The 21,721-nt window shown below is 45.3% G+C and overlaps 1 long non-coding RNA gene across 2 annotated transcripts; it reads right to left on the reverse strand.

The window, feature by feature from the left end:
* Positions 1-723: 723 nt before the first annotated feature.
* On the reverse strand, positions 724-21,415 carry LOC311580813. Of its 2 annotated transcripts, none has more exons than XR_014773584.1 (4): positions 21,220-21,415; positions 17,111-17,140; positions 16,531-16,704; positions 724-897 (listed from the first exon to the last, which is right to left on the reverse strand). It is a non-coding gene; the product is annotated as an uncharacterized lncRNA (long non-coding RNA). The 2 variants fall into 2 exon arrangements; XR_014773585.1 differs by lacking the exon at positions 724-897 and adding an exon at positions 4,448-4,687.
* Between the last annotated feature and the right edge of the window lie 306 nt (positions 21,416-21,721).

The raw sequence follows: 21,721 nt of genomic DNA on the forward strand, positions 1-21,721 counted from the left end.
AATTTAGTTCCCAGCACCCACATCAGGCGGTCCACAATTGCCTGTAACTCTAGTTCTTGGGAATCTGACACCTTCTTTTGACTTCTATGGGTTCCACACTCATATGCACAATTCTTCTCTCCACAATTAAAAATAAAAACAATATCTTTAAAAGAAGAAGAAATTAGAGATGACACATGTGTGCCATGAATGGGGCATTATTATGTGCCTTGCCAAAGCAAAGAGGCCTTCAGTAGTTTACAAATCTGGGATGTAATTAAACTATTAAAATTATGTTTTAAACCCATACACAGGAAGAAAGTAATTCTGTGATCATGAAGGTTGCTAAGAGACTATTCATAGTTGTACACAATTTCAGAACAGGAAAAAAAAAAAAACCACCTGGGAGTTTGAGCACTCTCATTTGCTATCAAGACTCTTAGTTGCGGCTTGTTCAAGGTCAGCAGTTATGTCCATTAGGAACAACCTAGGTCTCTTACATAAAACCAACGATAATGAAAGAGGGACTGTCATTCTTTCCTAATGTGGAGAATTCTTATTAACCCAGACTCCATCAGTTACAAACGATAGAAAAACCAACCATAGCAGTTAAGCCAAAATCACACACACACACACACACACACCGCATTTCATCTAAGTGAAAGATGTAGGAAGCTGGCTTCAGACAAGGGATCCAAATAATACAATCAGGACACAGTGTGTCTCTCACTCTGCCTCTTTCTAACTTTGCTTCCTTGCCAGAAAGGCTCTTCTCATAAGCCACCACCATGGTCCCAGGAACTGCCTAAAGGAAAGGCTCGTGTCTTCCTGGGTTTAGCAGATTAAGGATCCAGTCTCCTCATCCCAACAGCAATTCACTCACTTTGTTAGTCTTGGCTGGATTTCATTGACCTGTACCTAAAATAATGAGGGAGACACACTGGTTAGACCTGCGCTCATCTGTGGATTAGGGGCTCTGCAGTGTGCATTGCCTCAGGCATAATGGGTACTGTTAAGAGACTGTTAGCAGAAGCCGGTTGTAGCAGGCAGACAATGGGTGTGTGCTGCAAGGTTTCACAATCACAGATGGCTCTGATGTTTTCTCTTCTCCTTTGGATTTTGTCATGGGAGGGCATCCGCATTAGCTGAGGACCATCCATTGGCTTGAGGGAAAAGTAAAAAGATCTCTGTGTATATCAGAGGTTGGAAGGAAGTTCCTGGAAGAGGAAGCGAGCTATCTACAAGGGCTTTAGGCTCAAAAAGGACACCCTTCTGTAGGGACCCCAAACAGTTCTCTCACATGCTGGAGAGCTTGGAGATTGTGAGCTCTCTGTGGTCGTGGTCAGCTCACTCTAGTCCCCAGGACACTGTCTTGCTTTGACCCATTTTGCTTCTGTGCCTGAACAGTGGGGGCCATGATGCTATCGGCTGAGTGTATGATTCGGGAGCTGGGAACTCTACCTCATCTCTTCTTTCTATGGTGACCAAACCAGGCTTTCCTTTTGGTGATCTCTGTGATACACTGGTCAGGAGATTTCATGTGGAGAATTGACCTTCTTGCTTAAGCACGAGCCCTTTCATTATGTTCTTCTTCCAATACCTACTCAACCTCTTTTGGAGATAGTTTTTTTTTTTTTTCTGTGTAGGTCCAGGCATCCCCACCCCCACTCCCTGCCTCAATTCAGTGCTGCACCACTGTACCTGGCTGCTCCCTCTTCCATTCATCTGTAGGCTTAGGTCCTGGCAACAAAACAGATTCTTTCTCCTAGAATAATAGAAAACTCCCTCGCGTTTAACATACCATTTATCACGTTGTAAAACAGGAAGTCTGGAGGAGAAACGCCTGGGTATGGCTCAGTGAAGCCAAGATTGGTTTCTCTGCCTTCTGACCAGCTGCAGTACTTTTATCTTCAGGCAGACCTCAGCTGTGCATGTAGGGATGGCCTCTGGCAGCAACAGGCACAGCATGCACCCGTGTTAACCTTCACCGAGACAGGCAAGAGACCTTTCTTACACTCACAGATGAAGGGATGCTCCTCAGTCCAACTGAACCAACTTTAGTCTCCTCTGTTCCTGGACCTCAAGACTTCAGAGGGGTACCCTGTGACAACCTGATCCCTTGAGCATGACACTGGCAAGAGATGTGCTTATCACGATGGCCCTACTAACCGTGACCTCTTCCCTGGGTCTAAAGCTGGTCCCTGGGGTCACTTAGTCTGCGTGGAGGGGGAAAGAGGGCTTGATGCTGGGAAGACCTTAGACTAAGTTTACTTGGGTTGTACATGGTTGGTGTGTTTTAATATAAATGTTTCCCCCTAAAGGACAGACTTAACAACATATTGTGGGTTAAGTAGACCCTTGTGAATCAAAATCATACTGTGAACATTATGTATAAACTGCTTGAATGGAGAAAATTTCTAACTTCATGCCAAACAGCTTATTTATAAATGTGTTTATGCCAATTTAGATTGTGTTGAGAAGAAGTGACACCATTAAGCCGGGCGTGGTGGCTCACGCCTTTAATCCCAGCACTCCACTCGGGAGGCAGAGGCAGGCGGATCGCTGTGAGTTCGAGGCCAGCCTGGTCTACAAAGTGAGTCCAGGACAGCCAAGGCTACACAGAGAAACCCTGTCTAAAAAAAAAAAAAAAAAAAAAAAAAAAAAAAAAAAGAAGTGACACCATTAAGATTTTGTCTGGGGAACTGTGATCATTAGAACACACACACAGTGGCCTCTGTGGGGGTGGTCATCACACGTGTGTGTGTGTGTGTGTGTGTGTGTGTGTGTGTGTGTGTCAGTGTGTGTGTGTGATGTAAGGTGTGTGTATGTGAGTGGGCAGCATACTTGCAGCATAGACATTAGGGAGCAGAAATAAGTAAAGGAAAAGGAATTTATTTACAGGTTGGCCAAACCTGGCACAGTAATATCTAGTTTTCTTTTGGCATATTTTTTGTAGCAGTGTTATAATTTTGTAGACTAGGCAAACAAAAGCAAAGGAAAGTGCATGTGTTAATTTAACTCCGAGAGAAGCTTCCAGAGCTGTGTGAAATCTCTCCCTAGGAGGCAAATGGTGAGATTTTAGTCTTTCCTTTCTCCACAACATGGGATCCCTAGGGAGAAATTTTTACTCTTTGAGGCATATTGTTTGGAAAGGCTAATGAGCAAAGAGAGGGACAGAAGTGTCTCACTTTAGGACAGTGGGTCTCAACCTTGGGTTGTGACCTCCCAGGGGTCACATACCATGTATCCTACATATCAGATATTCACATTATAATTCATAGCAATAGTAAAATAACAGCTATAAAGTAGCAATGGAATAATTTTATGGCTGGGTGGTGGGGTCACCACAGCATGAGGAACTATATTTAAGGGCCACAGCATTAGGAAGGTTGAGAACCACTTCCCTTGGGCTTCCACAGAGGGGCAGGGCAACAGGCCAGGCTTGTGATGGTGACTGTGTGATGGATTAGAGTGTGATTTTGGCCAGAGTGGGCTTCAATGTCCTCATGGGTCAGGGAGGGACAGTGCTCTGTCATGCGCTGAGACTCATTCTGTGCCAAGCTCTGGGCTGCCAATGTTACTGTAGATCCCCCACTTACTTCTCAAAAGCCCTAGGTTAGCCAGCTTGCTCAAGGTCAATAAGCAAGCAGCCTGCGGTGGGGCTAAGGTTCCTGCCTGGGCCCATCTGATTCAGTGTTGGAACTTTGGGCAACCACTCTGCTCCTGGGATTGTAAAAGGAATACATGGGAAGGACCTGGCTCAGTGGCCAACAAGGAATGGCGGCGCTACTACTGCTGCAGTTCTCACTGAAAACACAGGTTCAGGAGTCCCTAAAAGGACACAGCCCTGCTGAGTCCGGAATTGGCCCCAATCTCCCTGAAAACTTGTTTATTAGTCTTGTGGTTGTCTGAAGAAAGAGCTGTCTGTCCTCTCTCAACTTCTGAAACCTCCAAAGGTAGGCTGGCTCTGTGAATGCCCACACCACACTGAGTACAATGCTTCACCAAGCCGGCTCTGCAGCAACCATGGGAACAGCATCAGGCCTGAGCATATAGCAGCAGCTATGAAAACAGCAGATATTACCAAGGGCTTTTTAGGTAAAGGATGGTGACTTCTCTCTGACCACAGTCTCGTGTGAGCCTTACTACTCTCCGATGGGGTGAAGCAATGTCGGAGACACCATGTTAGGAATGGACTCAAGGAGAATGGGTAATTCTCTTTAAAGATAACTGAGAGATTAAGATGGTGGCCTGCTAAGAGCATTGCTGACCCCAGCCCAGGTTAGAAGCAGCGCTGGAGATTTCCAGCCTGTCCAGCACACAACAACAGATGTATATCAGATAATTGCCTGGCCACACACAGCAAGCATGGAATGATTTGTGTAAAACACAGCTCAAGTGTGCAAGTGTCTTTACTCAGCCATGGCGCCGTAGTGCCCCCCCCCCCCAGAGTCAGTGATGGAGGGAGGGCAAGTCACATAACTTCTTTTTAGCAGACTTAAGCACAATGGCACGGGTTGGGGAAGGTGCCCTCGTGTGGTTCCTTTCCTCACCACCAAGGTTTGTAAACAGTCCTGTTGTCAGCAAAGACGGGACAGAGATGCAGCGCCACACTGTCACCCGCAGCAGCTGGAAGAGTTCCCATGGACTTTTAGGGAACTTGACTCAGGCCAAACTGGAGTTCGTGGCTTTGAAACAGAAAAGAATTCTAGAACAATGAAAGAGTTGGAGATTTAGTTAAAGATGTAGTTTTGGAGATGGTGCTTATCTTTATTTTTATGTGTATGACTGTTTTGCCTACGTGTATGTGAACCACATGCATACAGGGACATGCAGAGGCCAGAAGAGGCAATGAGGGCCCTTGGAACTGCTGTTCAGATTGTTGTGTGTGCCGTGTGAGTGCTCAGAACCGAACCCGGGCCTTCTGCAAGCTGTAAATGTTGCTAATCAATGAACCTCCTTTCCACCCTCTTATTGAAGATATCTTAGGTTTCAACGTGAGGGTTAAGAGAAAAAGCGGTGCAGAGAAGAAAGTAAGGCACAGCCCAGAGGGTGGATATGAGTATGTTTCCCAGGGGAGAGCTGTGGAAATCAAGAGAGACCAGGCATGAGCACAGAGTCCTCATGGGAAAGTCAAAATAATTGCTGTAGCATTAGCCATATATGTTGTTTTGATGGTTTTCATGTCACATCTCAAAAAGTTGCTAAGCAAAATTTCCCTCTATTTTTTGGTTCTCCTTTGATGAGTGAAATTATCTGTTGGGTCCAGAGGTGCATTAGATGGAATTATAATTTGGTAAATTAAACCAGGAACCACTTGGGTTGCACAAGGGGTTTAACACATGCCCTTCCCTGTCACTGGGTTTTCTGGTGAGGTTCTTAGAATGTTGCAGCTGTACAGCTTTGGAGAAAGGCCTTAAGCAGTTATTCATTGTGTGGGATTTTTTCCTTCTCTGCTGGCAAAAGGCTTTAATTGGATTTCCGAATGAGGGGCTCCTCTCAAATTTTCCTTGCCTTCCATCATGCCTCCCTGTGAGCTGTAGCTCATAGAGGTCAAGTGATTTACTCCAGGTCACATAGATTTCTGTGCTTCGGTTGACCAAGCTTAGTGACCCAGCAAGACGCAGCACAGATAAATTCTCAAAAGGGATAGGGGACACATTTGCTGACACTCTGATAATGTGCCCTCTTCTTCACCCAAATTCTCAAAAACTCTCACCACTGTCTGTGACTCTCTGGAAAACATGTGGACAAACCAATTCAAACTCAGCTCAGACCGCAGCAAGCTGAAAAGTGAACCGATGCCTGTGTGCGTTTGCCACATCACTGTCTGCCTGAAGAGCTGTCACCAGCCTCCTCCTTGCAGATGCATTTTTTCTTCTCATGTGCTTGTCTCTGAAGGAGCAAACCCTGATCTCCATGATGTTGCGTGCTCGTGTGTGTCAACTTCTCTGAGCTTGGGAATGAGGTGTAGTAACAAGAGTTCACCAGTAACTGTAGTGAGCACACTATGCTGGAAACATAGACAGACACATTCGTGCCTTTCTGCAGTGTCAGAATTTATTGATAAGAATAAATTTATAAGGTGCTGCATTTCCAATAGCAATCCATCGCCAGGCACCCTGGTAATCTAGCGGAGGCAAATATAGGCCTTCTATTTGAATCTTCATTACTAATAGTAACACTCATTAAATCTCTCTCTCTCTCTCTCTCTCTCTCTCTCTCTCTCTATATATATATATATATATATATATATATATATATATATATATTATACACACACACACTATAGAAGAGTTGAAGAGGTTTTAAGAGTGGGATGATAAAAATGTTAAAGGGGTGTGTATTGATAAGACAAAGAACCGTGTCAAGGGCCGTACAGAAGCAACAGCAAAACAGCTTTAGAACTCATGGGATGAGGTCCCCCTGTTAGCACAACAACTATGGATGTGCCTTGGAGAGCCAGAGCTCTGAAGACTACGAGTCCTGGGGACTTTATGCTGTTATGGGGCATCGCTCTGCTTGTTGTCCTTGTGGTCACCACATCCCTCACAATAGATGAGTTGTATGAAAATTCTAAGGGGGCTTCCAGCCCCTCACTGGGCAGCATCATTGGCACGTACAGTCACAGTTCTTGATCCCTTTCAGGCTTTGCTGCTGGAGCAGATTAATGATTCAACCACCATTCCTGGAAAGAACCTAGAGATATAGGTTGTTAGCAATGACCGCCACCCTTAGAAAGGTTAAGACGTTTTGTTAGGAGCTCTGAGGTAGAAAATCTTAGGGAACAATTTGAAGTTCAGAAAAATTACATTCTTAATAGTTGAGCTAGGGATTTTTTGAGGTTAGGAAGCAAGAACAATAGCCCAACTTAACACTGGCTGACGTGACTCCCTTGCTAAAGCTGGGCTGGTGACCAAGGTGATGATTGCGTTCCTATATCCATTTTTGTCCTCAGCTTCCTGATATGATTTAATAAAAAGTATTAATGAGTAGGTGAACACATCGAGGACTTAAAGTAGAAACGACTGCTTTTTACATTAAAGTTCAGATTTGTGATTTTTTAAAGATTATTATAAGATTACTTTTTAAGATAACTGATTCTTTCTCTGTAACTGTAAATTGCAGCCTGCCAGTAAAGAGAGGCTGGCTGAGAGAATTATCTTGCTTGCTTACACTTTGCTAATCTATAACAAGTTGCTTACATACAAATGTATGTGGGTTCTTGGGAATAATTTTTTTTGGTATTTGTTTCTCACCCATAATAAGTAAAACATTGATCATGTGAGGGTATTGGGGAACATGTTTTTCTTACGTATCCTCATTGTAATTATTTACTTAAAGAGAAATAGAATGTAATCACATTACAATTTTTATACTGCTTGAAAAAAAATTTGCAGGGATATATAAGCTGTGGAAGGGGGAGAATTAAGTTGTTGGAGCTGTTGGAGTTTGCTCCATCCACTCAATATGCATGTGTGTATATGTATGTATATGTGTATATGTGTGTATATGTAAAGTTAGTTAGAGCTCACTTTTTGGAGTTTGCTATATTCACCCAATGTGTGAATGTGTATGTATGTATGTATGTATGTATGTATGTATGTATGTGTATGTGTAAACCCACAGTTTACCTTGTGGTGTCAAAGCTGGTCTTCAACAGGACCCAGACCAATCATCCAACCATGGAAAAGGTGTTGTAGATATAGAGAGCATGAAGAATAACAGTTATAGCATCAGAAGAGCCTTAGACATCCAAACCATAAGGGTCCATGATTAGATGGCTAGATATTAAGCACTGCTAGGTACTGTTGAGAATTCTGATAGCATCTTTTAATGTCCATCCCCAAAATAAACTAAGCTGTTAGGACTGCCTGTTAAGGTCTTTGAATGATAGCTGACAAACCCTTAACTTGTGTTTAACAGCCTTGAGTTGGGGAGCTGTCAGACAAGCAAGCCTTCTTTGGCAACTTTTAACACTCCATATTTAATCTGAGGAAGCTGCCGCCAATTGTAGATCACTAAAACTATAGCTGTTGTTGCAGCTATGACTTTCGCTTTAGGAAGCCTTTCTTTAGTCATGACTGCTTGAATTCGTTTTGGAAGACTCCACTTTGGACAAGACAAATCTCTACCGAGTTGATTGACCCTGCTTCCCTTGCAGCTATAATAAATAAATAAACAAACAAACAAATACATAAATAAATAATGAGAGAAGGGTAGAGCACCTCTCCTGTGACTCAGCAAAAAGTCTCTGATTGGTCTTTGCCTTGTAATTGTTCCTTATGTAAAGCTTGTAGTTGGCAAAATTAGAAGCCATGCATATAAAAGGCTATGACTGGTGCTGGTGGAATTAATATCTAACTGAAAGCATGCTACATTCTCCCCCTTCTGGTTATAAGAGCTGGCTGTTTGTCATTCTTTTTGTTTTTTTGTTTGTTTAATTTGGGAGACACCTTTCCTGGGTACTATGATCTAGTGTTGTGGCAATAAGCTCCAATAGAAGCTTTTCCTGAATTATCTTTTTGCTTGGTTATGGTCTTTGTCATAGGTAGACGAGGCTGAGCTTATTATGCCAAGCAGACAAGACTCTGAGGCTTTCAGCTTGGCAGTGACAGTGGTGGTGATGAGATAGCTAAGAGTTCTAAAAAGCCACTAAAGCTAAGGGCCCTAGTACCCAAAGCTCTGGGCTGTAACATTAGTAGGTAGCTGAAAAGTTCCAGAGAGCAACCCAGGGCAGAATCTGAGGTGCTAAGACTAGGAAGGATGGCAAAGAAACTGAGATTGTAGAAGATGAGTGGCTGTCAAGAGCCAAGGATGGGAGCCCAAGCGACAAGGACTGAAAAGCTCTGAGCACACGAAAAGCTTGAGGGAGCTGCCAAGAGTTGAAGAGCAGCGGATCCCGACACCCACAGCTCAGGGACAGTAGCCCTAGCTGCCAGCTGTGAGTACTCTAAGCCCAGTACCATTAGCCTCTGTCTTGAGCACCTAGAACAGGAAACCTCTTGAAAGCTTAGAGCTGTACCCCTCTAGTATCTAAGCTTAGAGACATAAGCTTCTGGGAGTGGAAGCCCGGCTTGTGACTCTCTGGAACTCAGGGTTGTCAGTGCTAAGGGAGATGCCTCTCTGTGTTTGCGTATCCATTATTTCTGTCTGCATAAAGCCATTTTTCTTGGCTACTGAGTCACAATCTTCTATAGATGCTTCAGGCCTCATAGCAACCTTTCCAACATCTAGACCTTGTAACAAAGGTCTTCTTCTGTGTTGAGGGCATTAGGTCTCACTTCCAAGCATTGGACAGTTGAGCTTATAGAGGCCCAGGCTTGCCCAGAAGACATAAAGGTGTTTTGTGATAGTTGTGGGCCACAGGTATCTGTAATTCATGTATGAGAGGCTGCATAGAACGATCCCTTTTGTCCCCTTGTATCCAATGCCCCTCCCCCTCCCTCTTCAGTCCCTTTCTCTTGTCTCCCTCCTCCTCCTCCTCTTCCTCCTCTTCTTTTTCTCTTCTTCCTCCCAACCTTGAACAGTTTTCCTTTGACTTATTATGACTTCTCGTGTTCTCTTTTCTGTTCCACACCCAAGATAATAAGGATGCCAAAACTAGGGTGCAAGAGAAGGTGAGGTAGAAGGAAAAAAAATGTATGGAGCGGAGTGTGTAGATGTCAACTGAAAGAGAATAGAAAAAAGACTTCAGAGAGAAACAGAGTTACAGCAGTGGTAGGATACAGGAGGAGTGCTTCATAAACTGGGTAATGATTTTTCAATAAGGCAAAATAGTGTATTGTTTTTAATGAATGCATATTAATTATTTTAAGTAAAATACATGGATGTAGAAATTTGTAATATTTTGTTATTATGTCCAAGGAAAATTCAAATCATATATATATATATATGCATGCAGGCAAAACATATAAAGTAAGATAAAAACTTGCTGTATGTAACTATTAATATTTATCATATTAGAAATGAAAGACAAGTAAATATTGTAAATTGACTTATAATTTCATTTAAAAGTACCTAATAAAACATTATAGGTTAACAGATCTTTAATGAAAATAACTAATTTCTAAACCAGAATCAAATAGTAAGAAGAGTGAATTATTTTTACATGTATTAAAAACCTATTTGGTGTTTGGCATCTTCCTTCCTTCCATCCTTTCTTCTCTTTTGGTGGGCACAGAGTTTTTAAGGAGCTAAAGGAAGCTGGATCCTATTTCCAACTGTGTACCCTGTCTACTGAATGCTCACAGGCCATATACCCTCTGGGGACCTCCTTTGTGTAACAGCCTGAGAGAAGAGCGTGAAATGCATGATTAAATCACTTCATTAGAAAAATATTCTGACCTTACAGCTTCTAGAATGGGCTTTGGGGACCTGTGGAGGGCTTTGGGGAGCACTGGCTAAGAACAGTATGCTTAATAATGCCTCATGCCGGCCTGTAAATATTTAGGGTGACTACCTCCCTATGTTTGCTTGGAACTGTTTCAGTATTCTTGCAGTATGGAGAACTGAACCTGGGACCTCACACACATGAGGCAAGCACTGTGCCACTGAGCTACACGAAAGTCCTGCATCCTCAGTAAACTGACCGCTGGTCATTGCAGCCCAGGCACACACGCTTTCATCTGAACTGGGTATCCAGATGCTAAGCTCTCCCTTCTCCTCTGCACCTCTGTTCCTCACTCTCCTTTCACCTTTAGTCCACTTCCCAGATCCTTCAACAAACATGGGTTGAGGCAAGAGCTGCTATGGAGGCTCCTGGTAGAGACCACCAGCTGCCCACGGTGTCCTTTCTCCTCTTCCAAACTAACAGAAATCTCAAACACGTGACCAGGAAAACCAATATTTCCAGGCCTCAGGGAGATGAGATGGTCATGTGACACAGTCTTGAGCACTGAGAGGTTAGAGGAATTTGTTGCATGGGGATTTTAAGGACGACTCCTTTAAAACAGGATAGGAGAGGGCTGGGGAGGTGGCTCAGCGGGTAGCAGTGCTTGCTGAGCAAGAACAAGGGACCAGAGTTCTGATTCCAGCACCATGTAAAAGGCTGCGTGTGCCCGAACTCCCAGATCTGTGGAGGGCAGAGACAGGAGAGCCACCGAGGCTTGCTGGCCACCAGATTGACACTAGGGTCAATGAGAGACTCAGTACCAGGTGAAAGCACAAGATGTCCCACATTCTTCTCTGGCCACTGAGCTTGCACAGGCATGTGTACTCACACACATCTGTGTGCAAGCTCCCCACACAGGAACACTGCACTTTTTCTAATTTCGTTCTCTCCAAAAAGCATGTGTATGTGCTTATGTGACTTACAACCCTAGGTTACAGGGCACTCATTATTAAGAGAGGTCAGGGTAGGGACTTGTCACATCCACAGTCCAGAGCAGCGAGAGAGACAAGTGCTCCCATGCTGCCTGTGTCCATGTTTTCAGCTTTAGTCAACCCAATAGAGTTCAGGGCTCAGTCCTTGAATGGTGACACTCATATTCAGGGTGAATCTTCCTACATCAATATACAATCAAGACACATCCACAAGCCACTCTGAGATCTAGACAGCTCCTCATTAAGACTGTATCCCCACATGAGTTCAGGTTGTGTCAAGTTGGCAGCTAAAACTAACCAGCACAATACACATACACATATACACACACACACACATACATACATACATACATACATACATACACACATACATACATACACACATACATATAAACATACATACATACATACACATATATACATACACACACTTAAAGATAATAAAATAACAATGTGGAGGAATAATGGTTTAGCTCAGTGGTAGAGTACTTATTGCACAGCATGCAAGATGCCGTGAGTTCAATTCCCAGGACCACAACAAACAAACAAGAGTGGGTTCATAGCACACACACGCTACACACACACACACACACACACACACACACACACACACACACACACACACAGTTTTTTGCCCTTTGCTCTTTTCTGTCTTGCTGTCTGGAGTTCATCTGGGATAGATGGATTTTTCATTGTCATATTGTAGACATGAAGACCAGAGCTAGACCTGGAGGGAAATGAGTAAGGCTGAGGGCCAGAAGGGCGCTGGCTCCCCAATGGCTTAGCAGGGCTGCCCAAAAAAGCCTTCAGTGGTCATTTCTAGATTTCTTCTGTAAGTAAACAGGTGGAAATAGAATTTAAGCTCCCCGCTGCGCACTGCTTTCCAGGTTTCTGTTGGCAAACTTCGTTCACGATCAGAGGAAGATGTGTTTCTTTAGTCCATAGAAAGTTTATGGAGAGAAGATGACAAGCCATAAACAAGAGTGGGGTCATTTATGGCTGTTGTCGAGCTGCACTAAGGACTCATCCATTCCCAGGAGGCAGGAGCCTCTGCAGAGGAATGATTCCATCACCGTGGGCTGGATTAAGTGACTGCCCAATTTCTGCCCATGCTCTTAGAACTGTCATCACTAAAGAACTCAGAGAAACAGCCCAAGAGACCTGCATGGAAGGCTGCCTTCCACATGCTTTCTGAGAATCTTTACTTCATTGCTTAGACACCTGGACTGACATCGTGGGGTCTGATGGTGAGGCCAGAGCTTATTTTCTCTGAGCAGCATGCCACAAGTGTCCCCTATAGATTGCTACTCACTGCAGATGTGCCAGTAGCTAGTGGAGTGTTGGCAGATCCATTGGCAGCATCTTCACTCAGAGGCTAGCCTTGCCCACTGGTCCCATTGTCTTCTTGGACCACTATAGAATGTAAGTCTTCAGCCTCCAGGGTGCTAGGAGGGCTTTTCCTTCCATCACCACATGGTTTCATGGGGTGGGGAGTTCACCATGGTGACCACAGCTCTCCAGATGGGAAAAGATGTCACGCCTGGACACCATGATACACCCACATGCTGGCTCAGGAAACGTTGTGAACTGCTCTGTAGGCACCCTGCCCCTGTTGACCTTAGTCTAGTCTCCTCTTTGCTACACTGAAAACACATATTAGGCTTAAAATCACATTAATGTTAAAACAGCGAGGTTGGCAGCATCGAGAAAGGTAGTAGGAGAGCTTTCAACTTAGAATGGGACAGCCAAGGTGACTAGATAGGAAGAGAGGCTCTGGGGAAAATGATAAGACTGGTCTCCCCCAGCTCAGAACGGGCTCATGGGCAAGGCACTCTTTCCCTTTAGTGAACTTGTCAACTGCACAGGCAGTGACAATTTTATACAAATACTTGCATCCAATGTACCTAGTAGTAGCAGATTAATTGTGGGTAAAGAAGGCTTGCATGAAAGCCCCTGCCTATCCCAGGAAAGTGATGACCTCAAGGGTGGCCAAAGGGAACTGAGCAGTAGGCTGAGTCCCTGAAATCCAGATACCAGAGGCAGGCTGGGTTCTTTGCATTTTCAGTCTCACCTGCCAAAATAAACCTTGACCACTTGCTCGCTCTGCCCGTGCCTGGTGTGACTTCTCCTCTTCCGGGAACACAAGAACAGAGGTGGCTACCACGGTTGGGATTAAGAGAGGGTGTGGAAGGAGGCATCTCCTTATACATAACATCCTGACTGCAGAGGCAAGCTCTGCCAGATCATAGGCTGCTCAGTTAAGCAATGCTATTCTCTGAAGCCTGGCCTGAGGCAGATGAGTAGCACCCTAGGATCTCTGAGGAGAAGAGTCTACGCACACTTCCTGTTTCTTCTGTTTGTCTACCATCACCAAGGATTCCCGAGTGCTTGTCCATGCCCGGATGTATGCTGCAGACTCGGGCCACAGAGATGTGTGGCTGTCCTCTGGTGCTTCAGGCCCAAGCCGACTCTTGAGTCAGCTCTCCTGTGGCTGCTACTTCTTCAGCTCTCTTTCTTCCAGAATTTCTTTTAAGAACATCTGGAATGTGGTTTTATTTTACTCTTCTTTTGAATATCCAGGATTCTTCTATTTTTTTTTTTCCTCTAGGGTCCTACTGGGTTCTAGCACCTTGCAACTTATGCAAGGAAACATTTTCTCTTTCTTATTATATATGATAAACTACTACTTCCCAAGGTTTATAATTTGTAAAGAGCCAAGAAATGTGCTGTGTGTGTGTGTGTACAAGCGGACATGCATAGATATACATACTTGTGTGTTCATGTGCACATCTGAGGGAGTGGAAGACATTTGGAAGAGAACAGAGACATACAGGACAACGATGTAGGGAAGATGCTACAGTGGGCTCTTTCAAAGGATTCCAGCCAATATCACAGGCCCAGTTACAGCAAAAGGCTCTGGGTCAGCCTGCTGGGACCTGCCTGAGCTATAAGGGGTGGGAGGTGGAAAACACGGGGCGCTGTGCTCCAGGTGTCCCTGCAGAGTCAAAAAGCCACTAATGGAAATAACCACCAGGGCATGATTTTTCATGCCCTGATTCCAATTGCGGTCCTGTCATCCAAGAATATTGAAGGGGAAATCCCATTTCCTCTTAAACCAAAGGTTCCGCATGGAAGCCAAAACCTGTGGAAACGAAGCCAATTGGCAATACTGAGTGTACACTGTCCTGACTCCTCCAGTGAGAGGGGACAACACTCATCACTTACTGAGAGATGTCTTTGCCGAGAGGGGCATCTATCTGCCCATACACGGTGATGATCTTTAGTGCTCACTTGGCTCGCAAGAGAATATGTGGCCCATCTGGTCTTTGCGAGCAGGCGGATGTGGGTCCTAACTGGCGATAAGCCTGTCATATATACTTACTGTGGTGACATGGCACAGCAGGGACTTGCAGAAGGGTCCCAGGGGGTGCCAGAGAGAAAGAAAGGACTCCGGATCCCTCTCAGAGAAGAGCATAAGGCCAGAGTCTGAACACTCCTGTGTCTAGAGGTTGTTCCCACAGGGGAGACTTCTTAGAAGACGGAAGAACAAAGAAATCTGCAAGGGCAGCCATTTGAGCATTGCAGGAAGGGAACAGGCAGTACAGCTCTCCTCTACGGCTTGTCACATGTCGCTTGTGACCACTGGTGGTTGGTGGTCAAAAATTCCAAACACTCGTGTGCACTGATTCTAAGAACCTTCATAATAACCCAGAGATGTGGGTCTGGTAGTCTTCATCTTCCACTGGTGGAAACTAAGGCTCAGAGAAGGTGGGTAAGTTGTGGCTAGTCAGTGCTGCTGAGCTTTTTTTTTTTTTTTTTTTTTTTTTTTTTTTTTTTGCCACCTCTTATGCTAGCCATACACAGCTTTTTGCCTGTGTTAGCCTTGCCTAAACTTGTGGCTTCTAGGTTCCACACTTTCTAGAATAGCTATGAACACAAGTCATGTTGAAATGTCAAAAGGTTGGATACATCTGGTCTAAGACAACCCACCTGGATAGGCTGTTTTAGAGACCCAGGAGGTCTCATGGTGTAGGTGAAATTTGTCCACTCGGACATTCTTGCTGTATGGAAATGACTGGGAAGGTCTGTCTTTAAGGAGAGAGCACACGGACTTTCTGTTGTGAGATGTGTTTCATTCACTCCCTCAGCCTCTCTCCGCCTGGGGCACCTTCTGCTGCTTGTGCTTTCCCTGACTGGGGTAAAAATTGTCACCCTCATGGTGCCACCAGCACGATGTGCTGATGAAGGGCAGCTCCTGCAGTGTAGTGTCTCAGGGCTGTTGGTTGAAAGTATCTATAATAGGAAACCACACCTGGCAGGCTTTGGGACAAGACCAACTTCCCATGCTATTCCAGACTACACGAGACACTCTCTCTCTCTCTCTCTCTCTCTCTCTCTCTCTCTCTCTCTCTCTCTCTCTGTGTGTGTGTGTGTGTGTCCAATTCCTAGCATCATGAGGGTTTTTTTTTGTTGTTATTTGTTTTTTCCGAGACAGGTTTTCTCTGTGTAGCCTTGGCTATCCTGGACTCGCTTTGCAGAACAGGCTGGCCTGTAACTCACAGCGATCTGCCTGCCTCTGCCTCCCGAGTGCTGGGATTAAAACCATGCACCACCACACCCAGCTAGCATCCTGTTTTTAAAAATAGTTTTCATTTCATTTTATTTTAAATATCTTTAAATTTAAAAAAATACTTTGGTCTTTTGTAGCCCAAACTGGCCTCAGACTCTGCAGCAGAGACTGGTCTTGAGCTCCTGGTTCTCTTGCCTCTGTCTCCTGAACACTGGGATTTTTGGCATATACCACCACACAAAGAAACATTGGGGTTTTGTGTGTGTGTGTGTGTGTGTGTGTGTGTGTGTGTGTGTGTGTGTGTGTGTGTGTGTGAATTAGGAGTATGGCATAAAATATTTGAGAAGTGCATACAGAGTACAAAAGGGTTGTTCATGTAACACCACCAATAATGTGTTTCTTCCTTCTTCTCTAAAAGTGTGTGCATGTGCATACATATGTTTGAGTGTGAAAATGAGGGTGCTGCACATGGGAAATGTGTAACATTTGTTCTCCAAACAACAGTGTTTGGTGGTTGTACAATGTTAAACCTTATGTGGGTTTAACATAGCTTACCCACTTGCTTTCTATTACATTGGCCTGGTGTGTGAGGATTTCCTTAAGGTGGATGTTTGGAAAGTCAAGTTCTAGAAATAAAAGCGTAGGCCACCAGTCACCTCCTCAACATGCATTGTTAAAACACCAGCCTAGCTTCAAGAGGCTTTGCTGCAGGGTGAGTGGCGTGGGTGCGGAGGAGCTTCCCCCGAGGAGCTGTTGAGAGTGGGAGCGCTTTCATCTGAAAGAGGAGGGCCTGTGAGCAGAGCAGCTGTCTTCCCGTTTGAAGAACTCTCCTGTGAGGAAGAGAGTGGAAGTTTTACAGATCCCTCCATACGGCGAGAGAGCACTTGGGAGTGTGGGAGAGACGCTAATGCTGCTGAAAAGTAGGATCTAGCTTAACATAAGGAACAGGTGTGTGTGCCCCTCTCTCTCTCTCTCTCTCTCTCTCTCTCTCTCTCTCTCTCTGTGTGTGTGTGTGTGTAAAAGGAGAGCCAAGTTTAGTGTGGGATAATGGATTTGCTTCAACACTTCATGATAAAACTCCCAATTGCTTGAATAGCAAGGCACGTGTGGTGTTTACAGAGCATGGTTTAGGGGTATGTGCCTTACTGAAATATGAATGTCCTTGGGATGTATAGGTCAGATGATAGAAACTTAAATGAGAAAAAGGGGAGATGGATCAGTGGATAAAGTACTTACCACGAAGGTGTGATGGCAGATATTCCTACACTAAAAGAAAAAAGAAAAAGCTGAATGGGTGTGGCAGCTCTTTGGAGTCCCTGAGCAAGTTGGCTGTCTCTGGGTTAATATCTCTGGGTTAGTAAACAGACTGAGAAGTGATTGAGGAAAAGACTTTCCTCCACGAGCATGCGCAGTTGTGTGTGCTCCCACATGTGTGAACACGAATCCATACATGTATGCACACCTCCCACACATATATCCATAACAATAAAGAGCAACCGAGCTAAAGGTCTGGGGAAAGAGAAGTATCCCAGAATGCTGTTAGATACCTTCATTGAAAATTCTTTGCTAGCACTTAATCTGTTTTGTTTCACAGTTCACACATGTGCATGCATACACACACACGTCTATAGAGCCTGAATTTAAAGATTCCCGTTCGCTTCTTTCTGCTCTCCCCCCCATTTACTTCATTTAATAATGCTTAGAGTGTCACATTCACGCTCCTGTGTGGAGCTTATGAGCTCTATAATACTTCCCCGTGTGAGCAACTTGATTTTTCTTCTTATTTCTTCACCATTTTTTTTTTTAAAATAAAGCAACAATAGAATCCTGCAACAAACAAGTTTTTCAAGCACTTGAGAGAGACACTTGTTTGAGTTGGCTGTCTTGGGATTGGAGCATCCCGGGGCGGGGGCTGGGGTGGGGTGGGGGGGGTGGTGCTGGTGGGGCGGGGGCTACAGAGCTGGTGTAGGCAGTATTGGCATGCACAGTTGTCCAGACCAGGGCATTGTCTGCATGGGTGTGTGCTTGGGATGGTGAGCACACAGGCAGATGTCCCACCCATCTGACATCATAGCAAGGATGGCGTACTTCCCAGGGCTCTCATCTTCAGCAGCCCTAGTGGGATTTGTTCTAAAGCCATAAAGCTGTATACTTGTATTGCTATGGCCAGAGATGGGCTTATGGAAGTCAGATTGGGGAAGTAACACGTTAAGGCTTTCAGTACAAATGTAGCTTGGGGGAGGCTCTCACCGCCTCCACTCCCAGATCAATGGGTCTTGGAGACCAGTGTTTAACCCTGGTGGGACAGCTGAATGTGGGTGCCTACAGCAGAGTCCAGAAGGTTCTCCAGGGCCGAGAGGAGTGAGTACCATGTAGTACCTATCCACAGAGTCAGAGTCCCGTAAGGTCACGTTCCACCTGTGTCTCTGGCAACTCAGCGAAAGGAGTGGGATTTGAGTGAAAGCCAAGGCTGCCTTTGAGGGCATGGTACCTCCCACTCTCCTACATCCAAGGCCAATATCCATGGAGATGGAGTCAGGAGGCCAAGGATGGGATCTCTAGCTGGGCCTTTTGCAGCTGCTGCTAGCTGGGGCTTTTGACTCCAAATTGCTACTAAGGCCATTGGCTGTGGAGAATGGGGTGCTGGGACAGGACAGTTCCAGGGTGGAGCCTGAGCAGGCTCAGACTGTCAGTGCAGGAGACAAGAGGTCCATGGCTTTGGCCTAGTCTGAACAAGTCTCAGTGGGCAGGAGTTAGCCATCTCTGCCTGTCCTCATCTATCCCTGGTCTCGAGGTGAATGACTATACCGCTCTGCTGCCTCAGCATCTCCCACAGACACATTCCTCATGTCTTTATTTTGGTTGCTAGAGATCATCTGTTTTCTGGCACAGGATAAATGTTTCCTTTTTTTGAGTGTCATCTTAGGCACCGCAGTAGCAGGTTCCAGCTAGTTTTTCTTTAGCCATGGCTGGTATGCCCTTTCCTAAGGTAGATTGTTCTAGTGGCCCATGAGGAAGTGTTAAGATTTTTTTCACCTCCTCCAACACTCAGGCTGGGTAGCCCTGCCTGGGGCTCTGACCATGAGGCTGGGGCTGCAATTCAGATGTGGGCAGGTGACCTGACCTATCTAATGGGCTTAAGCGTGTGGCTCTAAAGACATGTGGAACCCCTCTAAAAAGCAACGCCAGTCTTAATCACATCTGTAGCCATCATGCCTCGTACCACTCCTGGCTTGTTAGGTACTCAGTGAAAAGCTGTTGAAAGGATCACTAAAGCCAAACTAAGAAGACACAGGGGTCCCTGGGCTAGGCGATGAGGTGCTGGGGGAAAGGGACAACTGAGGATACGGGAAGTGGCCTGGCCTGAAGGTTGGGATGGGACAGGATTGACAGTGAGGCAGGTAGAGAGGACAGTGAGACATCCAGGCCACAGGGTAGACAGGTGTGGGCAGGATGGAAAGTCAAACACATTTGGTTTCTACTCACTGCACGCTTTCGGGACTGAACGGCGAAGACGAAGGACTTGGGATAGCATCCTGCTTGCTAATGCTTTCCGTCACAGCTTCCGAAACGACAGCCCCTCCCAGCTTCTCCCTTACGGTCCTAGCCTCCCTTCTGTCTTCCTTCTGTCTGCCTTCTCATCTGTCTTCCTACCATCCTCCTTCCTTGCAGATTCTCCCAACTCTATTCAGTGTCAGAGTGTCTCAGGTCCAGCTCCTCCCGTCCTCTTTATAAACATTCTTGCAGAGTGAGCTGGTCTCCAGCTGTGATCCCAGGCACCAGCCCCATGCTTGAGAGCTGTAAGTGCATCTCCGGCATTGATCTTGACTGTATCCATGAGCCACTGATCTGCAACTCTGGTGACATCCTGTGGCTTATCAATAAATGATCCATCTGTGGCTTATCTAATAGAACACACCTTCGCTTTAAGTCCTACTCATGATGCCTCTGCACCCCCCCCCCCCGACCCCCCGCACCATTTATATACATCTCAGGAAATAACATGAGAATCTTCCAAGTCAAGCCTGTCAATTAAAAGGTGGCCATGAGCTGCGGAGCACACCATTCATGGAGAGCCAGCCCCGAGTCTGCAGATGTGGCTCGGTGGGTAGAGAGATGGCCTAACATGCACTAGCCCCTCACTTGCAGGTGGCCTCTCCGCACCTGCGTGATACCAAGAACAACAAACTCCCTAGATTTTCCATGCCCTGGTGGCTGGTTTTACCTCATTCTGGTCCCTTCTGTATTTGCCAGGCTGCTCAGGCAAAGTGCTTCAAAAGCATATTTTGATGTCTCCCTTTTTTTTTCTCTCTCTCTCTGTACACAATCCTTCAGGAAGTCATGTTGAATCTGTCTCCAAAACTTTGCAAACCCATCCATTCCCCTCCGCTAGTGTTCCTCCATCATCTGTCCCCTGGACCACTCAATGGGCTGCCCTGGTGACATTCGTACCCTTCTCCAACCTATTCTCCGCACAGCAGCCAGAAATTCAATTTTTATTTTTATAAAAGGAACACACGGACATAGTTTAAAAAGACAAATGGTTCTATACAGCTTATAATGAAAACAGCGGGCTGCTGTCCCATCCCTCCTCAGTCGCAATTCACACTTCCCAGAGGTGAACACATTCAACACTTTGGCAATTTCCACCACCCCTTACACTGCTAACATTTGATTTTTTTTAGGTTCTTAGTTATTTTCTACTGAATTGCAACCACGGGGTGAGATTTATTCTCTTGTCATCATGTCATCACCCAGACATCTCCCACGAACATCTCTTCAATACAGCCATGCCAAAGTCAGATTGAGCCACCACTCCTGGGGTCAGTCGCTTGCTGGTGTTGCAGGGAGGGACTCAGAACTGAAACATCCTTCCTGAAGAGAGGCTTAAGACTCAGGAAGTAAAACTCACAAAAGGGATGTTTCTTCATTCACAAGACTCTTGCTCATGCTCAGAGAAGAGGTGATAATAGCAGGGGAGAGGAGACGTCCAGACCTGTGTAGCTTCCTGGAAGTTATCTGGGGATGCGGCTACTGTGAGCCATCTCCTCGATGCTTGGTGGTCCTTGTGGTGGTGTGCCTGCCTTTGGACTCATCTGTACTCTTTTTTATTTTTAATTCATTTATTATTATGTATACATTGCTCTGCCTGCATGCCAGAAGAGGGCATCAGATCACATTATAGATGGTTGTGAGCCACCATGTGGTTGCTGGGAATTGAACTCAGGACCTCTGGAAGAACAGTCCCTGCTCTTAACCTCTGAGCCATCTCTCCAGCCCCTCATCTGTGGGGCTTGTAATTAAGCCCTGGCACATACTTCTGTCACTTACCCCAGCATACTCACCGGAGTACTAAGTTGGTTTTAGGTAGAGTCATTTCTTTGTTCTGCCATTTGGTATCTTATCACAGGTGAACGTATGTTTGCTTAAATCTTCTAAGGAAAAGTTACACAACAGGTCTGAGGCCAGGAACGGTATGGACACCTTTAGGTCTCTTAATCTCACCTTCACTCTTTCTCTCACCTCACTGTGCCCTAGACCCTAACCTACTGTCTCCCATGGTTACTGTTCCAGGTTCTGCAGCAGAATCCAGATTCCTTCCTGGGCCCTCTCCTCTTAGAGACACATTGTTTTGTTTTGTTTTGATTTTGTTGTTTTTGTTGTTGTTGTTGTTTTGGCAAATCTGCTAGATGGCTGTGCCTTTTCTATGTACTTTCTATGTTATCTTTGTTGCATCTTATCCACTGTCATCTTTTTTTTTTTTTGCCTCTATAATACACCCTTGACCTCTTGATCTCCCTGTCCCCACCTTCTGAACCTCACTGATAGGGAAAAATTAACCCGGGA

This window comes from Acomys minous (genome assembly GCF_964271855.1).
Source record: "Acomys minous genome assembly, chromosome: 13".
Classification (NCBI taxonomy): domain Eukaryota; kingdom Metazoa; phylum Chordata; class Mammalia; order Rodentia; family Muridae; genus Acomys; species Acomys minous.